Below are 15,519 nucleotides of genomic sequence, written 5' to 3' on the forward strand. Positions count from 1 at the left end.
AATTGAAAAATTAGAAATAAAACTGCATTTTCACAACAGATCTATTTTCATACATGATCCTGAAGAATCTCAGGATACTCAGTAGAATTAATTAGCAAATGTATCAGTCTTATGATAAAATGTCAATATATGAAAATCAGATGTAGTTATTGAATTTCTATATAAAACGATCAGATATGACAAAACTAAATTTTATGATATTATCAAAAACCATAAATAGGATAGTGGGTTAAACTGAGCTTCTAAAATATTTATATGCCAATGTCCTAATCCCTAGTGACTGTGAATCTTACTTTATATTTAAAAAGGGAATTTGTGGATATAAGTGAATTAAAGATCTCAAAATGAGGAAATTATTCTGGATTTTCTAGATGTTTCTTAAATTCAATAAATGTTCTTAGAAGAGAAGCAGAGAGGAAAAGGTGACATGAAAATGGAAGAAAAGATTGAAGAGATGTTTGCACCAGGTAGAGAATTCTCTGACAGCCAGCAGCAGCTGGGAAAAGCAACGGACAGAATCTCCCAAGAGTCTCCAGAGAGCATAATCCTGCAGATAGCTTGGTGGTAGACTTCCTGCTTACAGAGATGTGAGAGAAAAATTTCTTTCTTTAAGACACCAAGTTTGTGATAATTTGTTACCTTAGTTCCAGAAAAATAATATAATGAGTATTATTTTTATGAAATGAATGTAAGGTATACATAGAAAAGTATAAAATGTTGCTGTGGGAAACTAAAGACTAACTAAATACATTAAGGAAAATATCATACTGAAATATTCAAAACTGATGTTATCACTGTCCCCAAATTGTTCTACAGACTTAATCGACTCAAGTATAAATACTCAAAGCCTTTTTCTTCCTTCAAGTTTAAAAGTTTACTTTACATAAAAATTAATATACAATTTTCTGTCTTTTTCCTTTGGTGCACTTTAAGTGCATCTTCTCACTGTTTTCTGGCCTCCAAGGTTTCTGTAAGGTATCAGCTGATATTTTTATAAAGATCACTGTACATAATGAGTTGCTTTACTTTTCTTTTCTCTTTTTAAAATTTTTAGGTATTTCACTTTTTTTACTGTTGTTCAAGTACAATTATCTCCATTTTCCTGTCACCACTTTCCCCTGCTCTTCTCTTGTTAGTTTCAAGATTCTCATTTTTGTCTGTATGTTTCAATAGTTTGGTTACAATGTGCTTCACTGTGCTCCTCTCTGGAATTTTTCTTTTATAATGTTCTGGAGCTTATTATATTTGCAAATCCATGTATTTCCTCATGTTTAATTAATTAATTTATTACAATAATTAATTAAAAAATCTCTGCGTCCTCTGCCTTCTCAGAAAAACATCAGCGTGTGGTTACCTCTCGCATTGTCCCTACCAGTGACCTGGCCCACAACCCAGGCTTGTGCCCTGACTAGGAATCAAACTGGTGACCCTTTGGTCCACAGACCAGCACTTAATCCACTAAGCCACAGAAACCAGGGCTCTTTCTTCATTTTCTAAGACTCCTATAATATGTAGATAAGGTCTGTGTAAAAAATCTCAAGCCGTGGTTAATATTACTAAAATTGTTTGCACAATATTGATGTAACTTGGCTACTAGGGAGAGTGGACTAGAATGCACATGTGTACTAGAAAGTGGGGGTGTTATATGCCACTGAGTGAGCACCTGTACTGTGTGGCCATTGCATTCAAAATGACTGAGTAAGTAGAACTATGAATCTGCATGAAATTTTGCATTAAGTGTGAACATTCCTCGGCAGAAACAATTCAGATGATTCAGAAGGCCACATCTATGGGCAACTGGGGACTGGCAGCTTCATCACAACAATGTGCCTACTCATGCATCATATCTCATGCAGTTGTTTTATTTTTTTTGTCAAAATATCAAATCATCCAGGTGTTACCCCACCCACAACTCAGACTTGGTGACTGTGACTTCTGGCTTTTCCAAAAACTAAAATCAACTTTAAAAGGGATGAAATTTCACACTATTGATGAGATTCAAGAAAACACAACAGCGCAGCTATGGCAATTGAGAGAACTGTGTGAGGTCCCAAGGTGCCTACTTTGAAGGGGACTAAGACATCATTATCTTATTACAATGTTACTCATATCTTCTTCAATGATATCTCTACTTTTCATATTGTGTGGATGGATACATCTGAACAGAGCTTGTATTAGTCCAATTTGTGATACTCATACAATCCTTAGAGTATTTTCACTTTTCTTTAACTCTTTTTTTCTTTCTGCTCTACAGACTCAATAATTTCAAATGACTTATCTTCAAATCTACTGATCCTTTTTTTTAAATGACGAGTGTCTTTTTTTTAAGATTTTATTTATTTATTTTTAGAGGGGAAGGGAAGGAGAGAAGGAGGGAAGTATCAATGTATGGTTGCCTCTTGTGAGTCCCCTGCTGGGAACTGACCCACAACCCAGGCATGTGCCCTGACTGGGAATTGAACCGTGATCGTGTGGTTCTCAGGCCCGAGCTCAATCCACTGAGCTACACCAGCCAGGGCCTGATCCTTTTTTCCCCTAGATATTTAAATCTGTTGTTGAATACCTGAAGAGATTTTTTTAAAAATCCAATTATTGTATTTTTCAGTTCCAGAATTTCTTTTGGCTCCTTTTAAACAAAATTTCTCTCTTTGCTGAAACTCACATTTTAGTAACATATTGTTCTCCTGATGGCTTATAATTCATGCTTGTATTTTTATTTAGCTATTTGAGCATATTTGGGACAGTTGTTTTAAAGTCTTTGTCTGGTCAGTCCAATGTCCACATGTCTTCAAGGACAGATTCTGGAGATTTATCTAGTCCTTTGAATGGATCAGATTTTCCTGGGTTTTTGGTATGTTTTGTATGACTTCAACATTGGGCATTAAGGCCCAATGAAAGCCAATGAAAGTCAAGTGAGTTGGACATAAAGGGGGGGGTGGTTATAAAGAGTATGATTGTCTAACCACTATGTTCTACACCAGAAACTAATACAAAGGGATATTGAATGTAAACTGTAATTAAAGAATAAAATGGAAAAATACTGAAGAAATATGCATTGAACAAAAAGCCACCTCTCCCCATTTTTGCAGACAGAGCTTGTGTTGGGAAAATACTCTGCTCATTATTTGGGTATTCTTTGATCCATTAGGATCAGCCTGAGATGTAGATTTAAGGTCTTTTCACTTCTTCTCTGCAGTGACTTTTGTATGTTTAACTTTAACAAAGTGCTTCACCACAGTTCTTCCTCGGTGCCTTAGATGATTTACTATATGTCTCCACCTGTAATCTCTTGCCTCAGTCTATAGTTTTGTCTCCTATAGCTTTCTCAAGCAGCACCCACTGCTTCTCCTTGTCTGACATTCAAGTTATACCATTGCCCTCAACCCTTTGCCTGAGCTCCAGGTTAGAGAAATAAAAGATTAATCTTTCAGGCAGGCTCCAGGCAGATTAGAATACTACAAATAATGTATTTTTCTGATTATTTCCACTAAAAAGGGGGAGTTGGGAACACATCTGTTGCCTCCTCTAGAACAAAACTGTACCATACCAGGGAGGAAGAAAGGTATGGGATGAAGGTGAACATAAATGAGAAAAATTTCCTCCCAACTTGAATGTGGTTCTTTCTTGAGTGGGTGTTCACTTTATGGCTGTAGACCTTTGACTGATTTACAGAGCTCTTATAGACTTACATTGGCCTGTTTCTAGTTCAGTAGTTTTAATTTGCTTTTCCAAATGTTTCTGTAGAGAACGAAGGCTTAGAGCTTTCTACTAATGATTTTGCTGATATAAAGCTCAACTTTGAGTTTTAATATTTCATGTTTAACCTAGGACTTGTTGATATGTTACTTTTCTCGAGCATGTTAAAAATTATATAATTGAACTAATTTATCATCATTTATTTAGTATATATCAAGGCATGTATTAATATTATCACAATTTTTCCCTACATATTGTATGATGAAAAAAGATGGAGCTACAAATGGTTAAAACAATTTTTTCTAACATTATTTTTGTTACTAATTCTGCAATACTGGATTATTCTTTATGTATATTTCATAGAATTTTTGTAATAATGCCATGATTCTTGAAATGATGTAAGTTCAATGAATAAGATACTACTATTGTTCAATAATTTTAAGTTGCTATTTTTATCTTTATTTGGTTATATAGTAAAGATTCCAGATTTTAATATCAGTTTGACACTAAATTATGGGCTTTTACTGTATTGTATTTTGGGCCAATACTTAATATAGTGTTAAGAAACTTAATATTATTCTCTGTGATCATAAAAATTAATGTAGATTGAGTTGGTAGCCATGTTGATGCCAAATACTGGTAAATGTAGACCTCAATTTTTATTCCCACTTATATGGTATTTTCAAGAAATTAAAACAAAAGAAGTTTCAAAGGCATCTTTTTGTTTTGCTTAGGGGACAGGAAAGAACAGAGCTAAAAATTTCTATAGAATAATACGATCCTTTCAGAGGTATTTCCTGAAAATAATCTAGCTATGGGAAAATATTATGATCAACATTGTCATTTTAATTTTTCCCAAGCTGCATAACAAGGCCACTGTAATCAAAACAGCCTGGTACTGGCATAAAAACAGGCACATAGACCAATGGAATAGAACAGAGAGCCCAGAAATAAACCCAACTCTCTACGGTCAATTAATATTCGACAAAGGGGGCAATAACATAAAATGGAGTAAAGACAGCCTTTTCAACAAATGGTGTTGGGAGAACTGGACAGCTACATGCAAAAAAATGAAACTTGAGCACCAACTTACACCATACACCAAAATAAATTCAAGGTGGATAAAAGACTTAAATATAAGCCGTGAAACCATTAAAGCCCTAGAGGAGAGCCTTGGCAAGAAAATCTCAGATATTCCACGCAGCAATATTTTTACTGATACGTCCCCTAGAGCAAGGGATATAAAGGAAAGAATAAACAAATGGGATCTCATCAAAATTAAAAGCTTCTGCATGGCTAAGGAAAACAGTATCAAGATACAAAGAGAAGCAACAGCTTGGGAAAACATATTTGCCAATGATACCTCAGATAAGGGTTTAATCTCCAAAATATACAAAGAACTCATTCGGCTCCACTCAAAGAAGACAAGCAACCCAATCAAAAAATGGGCAGAGGACTTGAACAGACATTTCTCCAAGGAGGACATACAGAGAATCCAGAGACACATGAAAAGATGCTCGATATCACTAGCTATCAGAGAGATGCAAATTAAAACCGCAATGAGATACCACTTAACACCAGTCAGATTGGCTATCATAAACAAAGAAACAAACAACAAGTGCTGGAGAGGTTGTGGGGAAAAGGGGACTCTAGTTCACTGTTGGTGGGATTGCAGACTGGTACAACCACTATGGAAAACAGTATGGAATTTTCTAAGAAAACTAAAAATGAACGTACCTTTTGACCCAGCAATTCCACTCTTGGGAGTATATCCTAAGAACCCTGAAACACCAATCCAAAAGAACCTATGCACCCCGATGTTCATAGCAGCACAATTTACGATAGCCAAGAGTTGGAAGCAGCCTAGATGCCCATCGGTAAATGACTGGATCAAAAAACTATGGTACATTTACACAATGGAATTCTATGCTGCAGAAAGGAAGAAGGAACTACTACCCTTTGCAACATCATGGATGGAACTGGAAAGCATTATGCTGAGCGAAATAAGCCAGGCGGTGAAAGACAAATATCATATGATCTCACCGTTAACAGGAATCTAAACAAACCAAACAAGCAAGCAAAATACGACCAATGACACTCAAATATGGAACAGGCTGTCAGGGCCCAGAGGGGAGAGTGGAGAGAATCATAGGGGAAAAGGGAATGGACTCACATGAACAAGTATAAAAGACACATGGACAATAACTAAGGGTGGGGGGTGGAAAGGGGAGGGAGGTGGGGAGCATGGGGTGGGGGGTGGGCAGGGTTGGGAATATAAGACAGAAACCTGTACTTGAACAAGAATTAAATAAAAATTATATTAAAAAAAAGAAAAAGAAAAATCCCTTTCTGTCATATGTAAAGGAATGTTAAATCATTTCATTATATTTTGCATGAATTTACTTCACGTCTTTCCTAACTCTCTGTGGCATTGAAAATGAACAAAATATTTTAAAGATAAAATGGAGACAATATAAATGTGGAACATACATTCTTCGAATGCAAATAGACTTTGAATAAATATATAAAATATACAGTATGCTTCTGCTTTTATTTATTTTAGCATATTTTGAAGCTCTAATATTAGATGTTCTATATACTCTAGACATGTAAATATTTGAGTCTAATAAACATACAAACATCAAAAATGTGCTTAAAATCTGCTTTTGTATGTAATACTACACAGTTGTCATTTAAAACTAAAATAAATGTGATTGAAATGAATCCAGTTCTAATTAACATGTATAGTATCTCTACTTACTTACATATAAAACATTTTTAATTAAAAGTTTGCTTAAAACTGTCCACTAAACAGAAAACACCATTTTTATATTGTCTAGACTTCATGATTTCTATTGAAATTAATCCAGATTACTAAATTTAATTATGAAACTGAGTCATAAAGTTTTTTTTCTTTTTGTTAGATGGCAGAGAAGAGGAGTTGTTAATGACAAAGCAGTGGAAAAATGGGCAGTAGTTACTAAGAGTTCAAACTGACATATAAGATTACAGTCCAATTCTCTGTGGGCTCAAAAATTTGAAGTACAGTAATTTCCATAAACTTCTTAAATTGTCACCAAATACTAGATTGGATTTCAGGATGTGAATATTTTAGTAAAGATTTATTTTTTCACCAAACTACTCTGTCTTGACGTGTCGTGTTTCCTCTCACTTGTGACAATATTTTTTCTAGAATTTTCATGAAATGAATGTATTTGGTATGTAAATAAATATTAAAAGATTAACGAGCCATCAGCTTTACTTTTTTTGCTTTCACTCTCTTTTAAATCCAGTCCAACAAGTTTTTGTCTTCATCTCTCAATTAAATATATGTATATATATATATATATAGATAGATAGATAGATAGGTATAGATATATAGATATATAGATATATTATGAACTATCCCTAAGAGGGAGTGATCAATTCTTGATTTGTATCTTACCATCTTTCTCAATTTTCAGTGGTATTTGACAGAACAGATCAACACTACTTTTCTTAATTGTGTTTCACTTGCCTTCCAATACACATCCTCCACTAGATTTCTTTTTATTTCACATATTGTTTTTTATGTTTTTTAATTTTCTGAATGTTTCTCCTTGTCTCAAATTTTGAATGTTAGAGTATGACACAGCTTATTCTTTCTACCATGTTTCTTTTTCATCTACAGTCCACCAAGGAACTCACTTCAAGTTCCCTAAGTTTAAGTAGGGTGTCTTCACTAATTCCCAAATCCTTCTCTCAACCCTCAGTTACCAGCCATAGGTGTATTTATGTAAACACCTCTGAAACACAGATCATATCAATAATACAGATGACTCTATTGGAAAATATAACATGAATGTGACTATACGCCACTGTGACTATAGGTATAATCCTTGTACAAGTCCTCATCACTTTTATCTAAGCTATTTCAAAATCCACCTAAAAAGTTTCCTTGCTTGCACTAATAACTCTTCATATATTAGCTAGACAATTGATAATCAGTAAAACACATTACATTCTTTTCAGCTTAATATGCTGTACTATGTATTTAAAAAATTGGAACAGAATCCCAAGTGCTATGTAGCTTTACGTAACATGGCCTGTATTACTTTCTTATTATTCCTGTAACCAAGTTCCACAAATTTAGTAGCTTAAAACAACAAAAGTTTATTTTATAGCTTTGGAGATTAGAAGTTCAAAATGCATCTCATTGGTCTAGAATCATGGTGTCTAGAAAGCTGTTTCTATGTTTTTTAATTGTTGTTCAAACACAGTTGTCTCCATTTCCCCCCACCACCACTCTCCCCTGCCTCACCCATCCTCGCCTCCCACCCTGAATCTTACCCCACTTTGGCTTTGTCCATGGGTCCTTTATATATGTTTCTCAATGACTGACCCTCCCCCCTTTTCTCCCACTATCCCTCCCACCTTCCCTCTGGTTACTGTCAATTTGTTCTTTATTTCAATGTCTCCAGGTATATTTTATTTGCTTGTTTTGTTGATTAGGTTCGACTTATAGATGAGATAATATGGTATTCATCTTTCAATGTCCAGCTTATTTCATTTAGCATAATGCTCTACAGTTCCATCTATGCTGTCATTAAGGGTAGGAACGCCTTCTTTCTTTCTGCTGCATAGTATTCCATTGTATAAATGTACCATAGTGTTTTGATCCATCCATTTACTGACAAGTACTTAAGTTGCCCCAGCACTTGGCTATTGAAAATTGTGTGTAGCTGTCCAGTTCTCCCAACACCATTTGTTGAAGAGGCTATCTTTACCCCATTTTATGTTACTGCCCCCTTTGTCGAATATTAATTGACTGTAGAGAGTTGGGTTTATTTCTGGGTTCTCTATTCTGTTCCATTGGTCTATGTGCCTGTTTTTATGCCAGTACCAGGCTGTTTTGATTACAGTGGCCTTGTAATACAGTTTGATATCATGTATTGTGATCCCTCCTACTTTGTTCTTCTTTCTTAACATTGCAGCTGCTATTTGGGGTCTTTTATGGTTCCATATAAATTTTTGAAGTGTTTGTTCTATGTCTGTGAAATATGCCATTGGTACTTTAATAGGTATTGCATTGAATCTGNTGCACCCCAATGTTCATAGCAGCACAATTTACAATAGCCAAGAGTTGGAAGCAACCTAGGTGCCCGTCAGTAAATGAATGGATCAAAAAACTATGGTACATATACACAATGGAATTTTATGCTGCAGAAAGAAAGAAGGAGCTCCTACCTTTTGCAACATCATGGATGGAACTGGAAAGCATGATGCTGAGTGAAATAAGCCAGGTGTTGAAGGACAAATACCATATGATCTGACCTTTAACAGGAAGCTAAACAACAAAACAAACAAGCAAGCAAAATATAACCAAAGACATTGAAACAGAGAACAGGCTGACAGGGACCAGAGAGAAGAGGGGAGGGAATTTCAGGGGAAATAAGGGAGGGATTTAGAGGAACCTATATAAAGGATACATGGACAACAACTGAGAAGGGTGGAAATGGGAGGGAGGGGGGAGAATGGGGGATGGGATGAGATGGGAGTAATAGACAGAAAACTGTACTTGAAAAATAATTAAATAAAAAAATTGGAGGAAAAAAAACAAACAAAATACAGTAATGACAAAAAAAAAAGAAAATTGTGTGGCTGTGAGCATTGGAGTGCATAGGTTCTTTTGGATTGGTGTTTTAGGATTTTTAGAGCATAATTCCAGCAGTGGAATTTAAGGAGTCTCTAGGGGAGAATCCATATCCTTGCATTTATGTTTTCTCTTGGTTGCCCTCATTTCTTGGCTTATAGTTTCCTTCTGTCTTTAAAGCCAGCAATGAACAGTGAGTCTTTCTTACTTTGTATCTGCTACTGATTTTCCTACCTCCTTTTTTTTACTTATAAGGCCTTTGTGACTACACTGGGCCTGCAGATAACCGAGGATAGTTTCCTCATCTCTGAGTCATCTGATGAGCAGCTTTAATTCCATCCACGATTTTAATTCCCCTTTGCTATGTAACATAGCATATTCACAGGTTCTAGAAAGTAACTATGCACATTTTTGTAGGGCCATTATTCTGCCTAGCACATGGGCCTTGGCTATATTTCTGACCTTCTATTCTAAAATACTCTTTCTCCTTTATTTTATGCATCAAAATAATGACCATGATATTCTTCCCTCATGTTAGTTTATAAAAAAAAATCAGGGCATAAAAAGTTCTGATTCTTTCTACTTGAATTAATCTTCACATAGGTTTTCAAATGCCTTTCTCATTTCATTCAGATTCTATCCAAGTGTGTATCTCAAGTTTTCCTTCATTATCCTATTCATAATTTTCTTTTACCCCTTTAATCTTTTCCAAGTTAAACTTTTGTATTACTTTTTAGCCTGTATAACAGTACTTATCATTACACTGCATTTTTATATAGTACTATGACTGTGTATATACACACATATATGTAGTCATATATGTATACGTACATGAGATCTGTCCATAAGGTATCCAGACACATAATATGAAAAAAATAGACACATATATTGAAGAAGTTATAAGAAACAAGAAACATTGTACTTAGGACAATGACACCTTAGTCCCCTTCAAAGTCAGCACCTTGGAACCTCACACAGTTTTTCCAACTGCCATCAGCAGTCTCATCATATTCTCCTGAATCTCATTGACAGTCTGAAATTCCTTCCCTTTCAAAGGTGATTTTAGTTTTGGGAAAAGCCAGAAGTTGCAGGGCACCAAATCTGTGCTGTAGGGGAGTTGAGTCACCTGGGTGATTTGATGTTTCACAAAAAAATTCCTCCAGACATGATGCATGAGCAGGTGCATTGCTGTGATGAAATTACTGATCAACAGTTGCCCATAGATGTGGCCTTTTGAATCTTCCAAATCATTTCTGTGAAGGAATGTTCAAGCTTCAGGCAAAATTTGATGTAGATTTCTTGCTTTCTTGCTCAGTCATTTTGAATGTGATGGCCACACAGTACATGTACTCATTCAAGTGTCTACTGCACCCACTGACTAGTACAGTGAAGTCATCATTATTCACGCATGCACATTCTAGTCCACTCTCCTTAGCTGCCAGTTACATCTATGTGGTGCAAACTGTTCTCATTGTATTAACAATGGCTGGACTTTTTCCTGACACAATCATGTGTGTGTATGTATTTTTTCTAAGTCCCAAAATCAGAATATAAACTCATAATTCTGCATTATTTATCAACATATTCTTAGAAATTTAATCAGTGTTTTGTGTAATATGCTTCATAAACTTTTACTGAATAAAAATAAATATTTAAATAAGTCTTTGTGATTACAAACTACCATTGGTTAATTTATTTTATCCTTTACTGACCTTTTGATTTAAAAAATATATGGCAAGGTTATTATGAGTAATACGTTGAATTATTATTCAAATCTACATCCATTTACCTTTGTGATATGACTCAATTTATTTACTTCTGTAATCTCAGAAAATTTTAAATACAATTAATACACATTGTAATTGAAATATTGTTAGTGCTGACCTCTCTTTAATATGACAGATTCATGTTTGTGTGAGAGACTCTCATTCTCATGTTGTCATTCAAAAGATAAAACAATTAATATGAAATACATTTTATTTAATTTACTGGGGTGACATTGGTTAATAATACTATATAGATTTCAAGTATAAATTTCTATGATACATAATCTGTGTATTGACTTGTGTGCCCACCACCTAAAAACAAATCATTTTTTGTCAGAAATACACAGGATGCAAATATGATATTAAAAAATTAGCTTAAGCCAAAAAAAGAACACATTAAGAAATTAGAAAGAGCCCTTGCTGGTGTGGCTCAGTGGATTGAGCACAGGCCTGCGAACCAGAAGATCACGGTTCCATTCCCAGTCAAGGCACATGACTGGGTTGCAGGCCAGTTCCCAGCAGGAGACACATGAGAAGCAACCATACATTGATGCTTCTCTCCCTTTCTCCTTCCCTTTCCCTCTAAAGATAAATTTTTTAAAAATCTTAAAAAACAAGAAATTAGAAAGAAAAAAGAGCCCTGGCTGGTGTAGCTCAGTGGATTGAGCCCAGGCCTGCGAACCACATGATCGCAGTTCGATTCCCAGTCAGGGCACATGCCTGGGTTGCAGGCCAGTTCCCAGACAGGAAACCATAAACTCAAGAGAGGCAACCACACATTGATGTTTCTCTCCTTCTCTCTCCTTCCCTTCCCCTCTAACGATAAATAAATAAAATTTTTTAAAAAGAAAAAGATCAGAATTCTATATCATAGTCAATATCTGTAAATAGGACTTTAATTTAGAGAAATCACACGTAAATCAGAACCAAATTAAAATATGAACTGGGAGTTAGGATATTAACAACTATACATGAATAAGAAACTAGTAATTTATCTTTTGGTATATAATCAAGATCTGTGTTAATATTACTGGTAAATAGGGCTCTTCCACAAAGTCACAAGAAAAGCATTTCAAGGACCCATTCATGAGAGGTTGAAAGGTAATGGTAAAATTTATTGAAGTAAAAACAATTAATTGTCTCCAGGTGCCATTTCTCATTTACAACCAGGTGGCTTAGCTCCATAGCCCTTGTCTTCACCAAGCCTAGTAGAAGGGCCGGGATGTAGGGTATCTGAAGCTGCTATAGTTCAGTTTATTCCATGCCAAAGCTTAGTCCAGCTCAGTTTCTGTCTCTGCAACTAGCTTAGTCTCTGTTCCTGGCTGTACTCCGACCAGTGCCGTGCTGCTGCACCCGGCCCATAACTGGAGCCCACCCAACCTCGGGTTCACACAGCTGTGGGGCCACAGGGCTACAAAAGAGAGAATGCACAAATGACCCAAGGACAAATAAACAAACACATGCTATGAGATGGGCCTTTGTTAACCTTTGATTGTATTTGCTCTGGCTTGGGAAGAGAGAAGCTTTCTTTCCAACTAACCATATCTTTCCTGACTTTTCATGGCTTGTGTTGTGTCTTTTTGTTATGCCATCTATTCCTTAGATCCTCCCAGTTTCATGCCTTCAGCCAATCTGGTTCTTTTCCCAGGCTAGGCACCTCTCCTTCATGGTCTCCATCTTGGCTCCTCCCGTGTACGCCCCAAAGTAGAAAGACCTCCCCAGTGCCAAATTGGTATCTATTGAGCATGTGCACAGCAAAGTAATTTCCCTTTTATTGTTTATTTCTCTCACCATAGTCTGAGAAAGTGAACTAGTTGTAATCCTGGGGAAGTAGAAAAGTTGGACCCTCTTCCCTACATGGGGGGCAAAGGGGTATTAATCCCCATGGCAGGGATTTGGTTATCTCCTCCAGGGTATTTGAAGCTGTAACTTCCAGATTTAAGCCTGATGAAGTGTAACTTCCAGAATCAATCAAGCCCAAGCAGTATAGCTCTCTTCTTTTTTGTTAACTCCTAGCTGCCTACACTAACATTATTACACAAAGACAGTAGACACAAAAAGCTGATGCATCAGCAAAATTAAATTCTGAACTTGTTTTATCCTTGAAACCTGCTTACCATTCAGGATCATAGAAAAACAAAGGACACCAAGGTATCAGAGGCCTAATTATGCGTTGTGCTTGGGTGTGAATTCTAAATGCATATAACCGACAAGGTACAAGTATAGATACTCCAGATAAATGTACATGACAACATGTTGTGAATTTGTAAAATTGCAAATCTTTGTAAGTACAAATGTAAACTCGGGGAATAAATTTAAAAAATGTACTTGAACTCAAAATAAAACCAAAATAAAACACAATACACACACGCACACACACACACTTGAAACAGGATGCAGAGTACAGATTGAGGTAATTCTAAATATAAGAAAGTGTATACTCACACAAAAATGAGCGATAATAGAAACTTTAAGGAGTTATTAAAATAAGTATATTCAAAATATTCATATATACCAATCATAACTCAAGAACAGATATGGCAACAATTTCAAATTTTGAAGAAATATATTTGAATAATGGCAAAATTTCAAAAGTTAAAAATATATTCACTAAAATGAGTACTCAGAGAACATGGCAAAGTAGGAAGTACTAGGTATCTGTCTTGCTACTAGATAGCAAAGGCACTGACCAAATCTCTCTGATACAACTATTTTGGAATTTTGGAGTCTAATGAAGACTTGAAATTTCCAGTGAGAAGACTTAACAGTAAATAGTGGTAAACTCTCAGCCTAGCAGCTGTTACCCATGCCCCACCTCCAGGTAGGCAGCTGTGTGCTAGTCCCTGGAGCAACCAGCACAGAGCTTGCAAGAACCACAGTGGACAAAAAGGACCTTGTTTTACAAATATCAAGGACCACTGGTATAATCACTGGTTGCTACTTCTGACTGCAGAGGTGCAGAAGAAAAGTCTCATAGCCATTGTTGTTGCCCCTGCAGGCATTGTTGCAACCCCCTCCTCCTCTTGATAAAGGGCCCTGCAAGGGGAATTTAAAGGTCACTGCTGATCTCCCCCGAGCCCCTTCGTTTTCTTTTGTCCCCTTTACAGAACTGGAGATTCAAAAGCACCTGTACATACTGGAAAAATCAGAGTGACCATATATGCCCAGGAAAAGGTGCAGTTTCAGAAAAATCCAGAGAAGACCTTAAGTTTACAACTCAGGTTGATTCTTGGACTAGAGACAGACTACAATAATAAAGCATAATAATAAAAGAAATAACAAGTGAAAAAATGTAACTCCCCAGTTCACCCTGAGGTTCAGGAAGGACCTGATTTATATAGTTGCTATATTATTGGATATAACTGTACAATGTTTAACAACAACAACAAAACAATAAAAGCATACAAAGAAACAAGAAAGTATGGCTCATTTAGAGGAAAATAAATAAAAAGCAACTGTCCCTCATAAAAACCTGATGGTAGATCTTATAGACAAAAACAACAGCCCTAAAAATGCTGAAAGAGCTAAAACAAGGTAAAGATAGATTCAAGAAAAAAACATCTGAACAAAAGGGAATTATAAAAAAAGGCCAAAAAAACCTAAAAGAGATAAAAATTATAGCTGAAAATTACAATAACAAATATTAATAATTCCCTGGAGGAAATAGTAGGTGGAGCTGAGCAGGTAGAAGAAAGAATTCACAAAGTTAATGATAAGATAGTGAAAATTATTGAATCTGAAAAGCAGAAAGAAAAAAGTGTATTAAAAAAGTGAACAGAGCCTAAGGAACCCATAGGACATCAGCAAAGAGTCTAAGATACGCAGTTTGCGTGTCCTGGGAGGAGAGGAGATAGAGATAAAAATGCAGAGAGAATATTGGAAGAAGTAATGGCTAAAAACGTCCCAATTTTCTAAAATGCATGCATATAAATATTCAAGAAGTTCAACGAATACCAAGATAAACTGAGAAACTCACACTAAGATGCACTGCCATCAATCTTTTGAAATCCAGAGACAAACTGAGAATCCTGGAAGACGTCAGTAACAACTAATTACATACAAATGCTCCTCAAGAATAACACAGCAGATTCCTCATCAGAATCTTTGAGACCAAAAGGCAGTGCGCTGATATATTCAAAGTACAAAAAACAAACAAAAAAATTTTGTCAACCACAAATCTTACATCCAGCAAAACTGTTCTTCAAAAGTAAGATATTCCTACCTAAACAAAAGCTGAGGGAATTCTTCACCAGAGCTTCCCTGCAATAAATGCTCAAAGAGGGCACTTCTAAATAAAAAAAAAACCAAAACACTAGATAATAGCTTGAAGCAATATACAAAAATAAAGATCTCAATAGCGGTAAATACATGGCAAATTATAAAAGATATTATAACAACAGTTTGTAATTCCATTATTTGTTTCCT

General features: G+C 35.6%; 1 pseudogene; it reads left to right on the forward strand.

The window, feature by feature from the left end:
- The first annotated feature begins 427 nt into the window (after nucleotides 1–427).
- Nucleotides 428–15,519, forward strand: part of LOC118995747 (ATP synthase F(0) complex subunit B1, mitochondrial-like) — a 43,083-nt pseudogene continuing 27,991 nt past the window's right edge.

This window comes from Sturnira hondurensis, unplaced genomic scaffold (genome assembly GCF_014824575.4).
Source record: "Sturnira hondurensis isolate 20B ecotype Veracruz unplaced genomic scaffold, ASM1482457v3 Scaffold0010428, whole genome shotgun sequence".
Lineage (NCBI taxonomy): Eukaryota > Metazoa > Chordata > Mammalia > Chiroptera > Phyllostomidae > Sturnira > Sturnira hondurensis.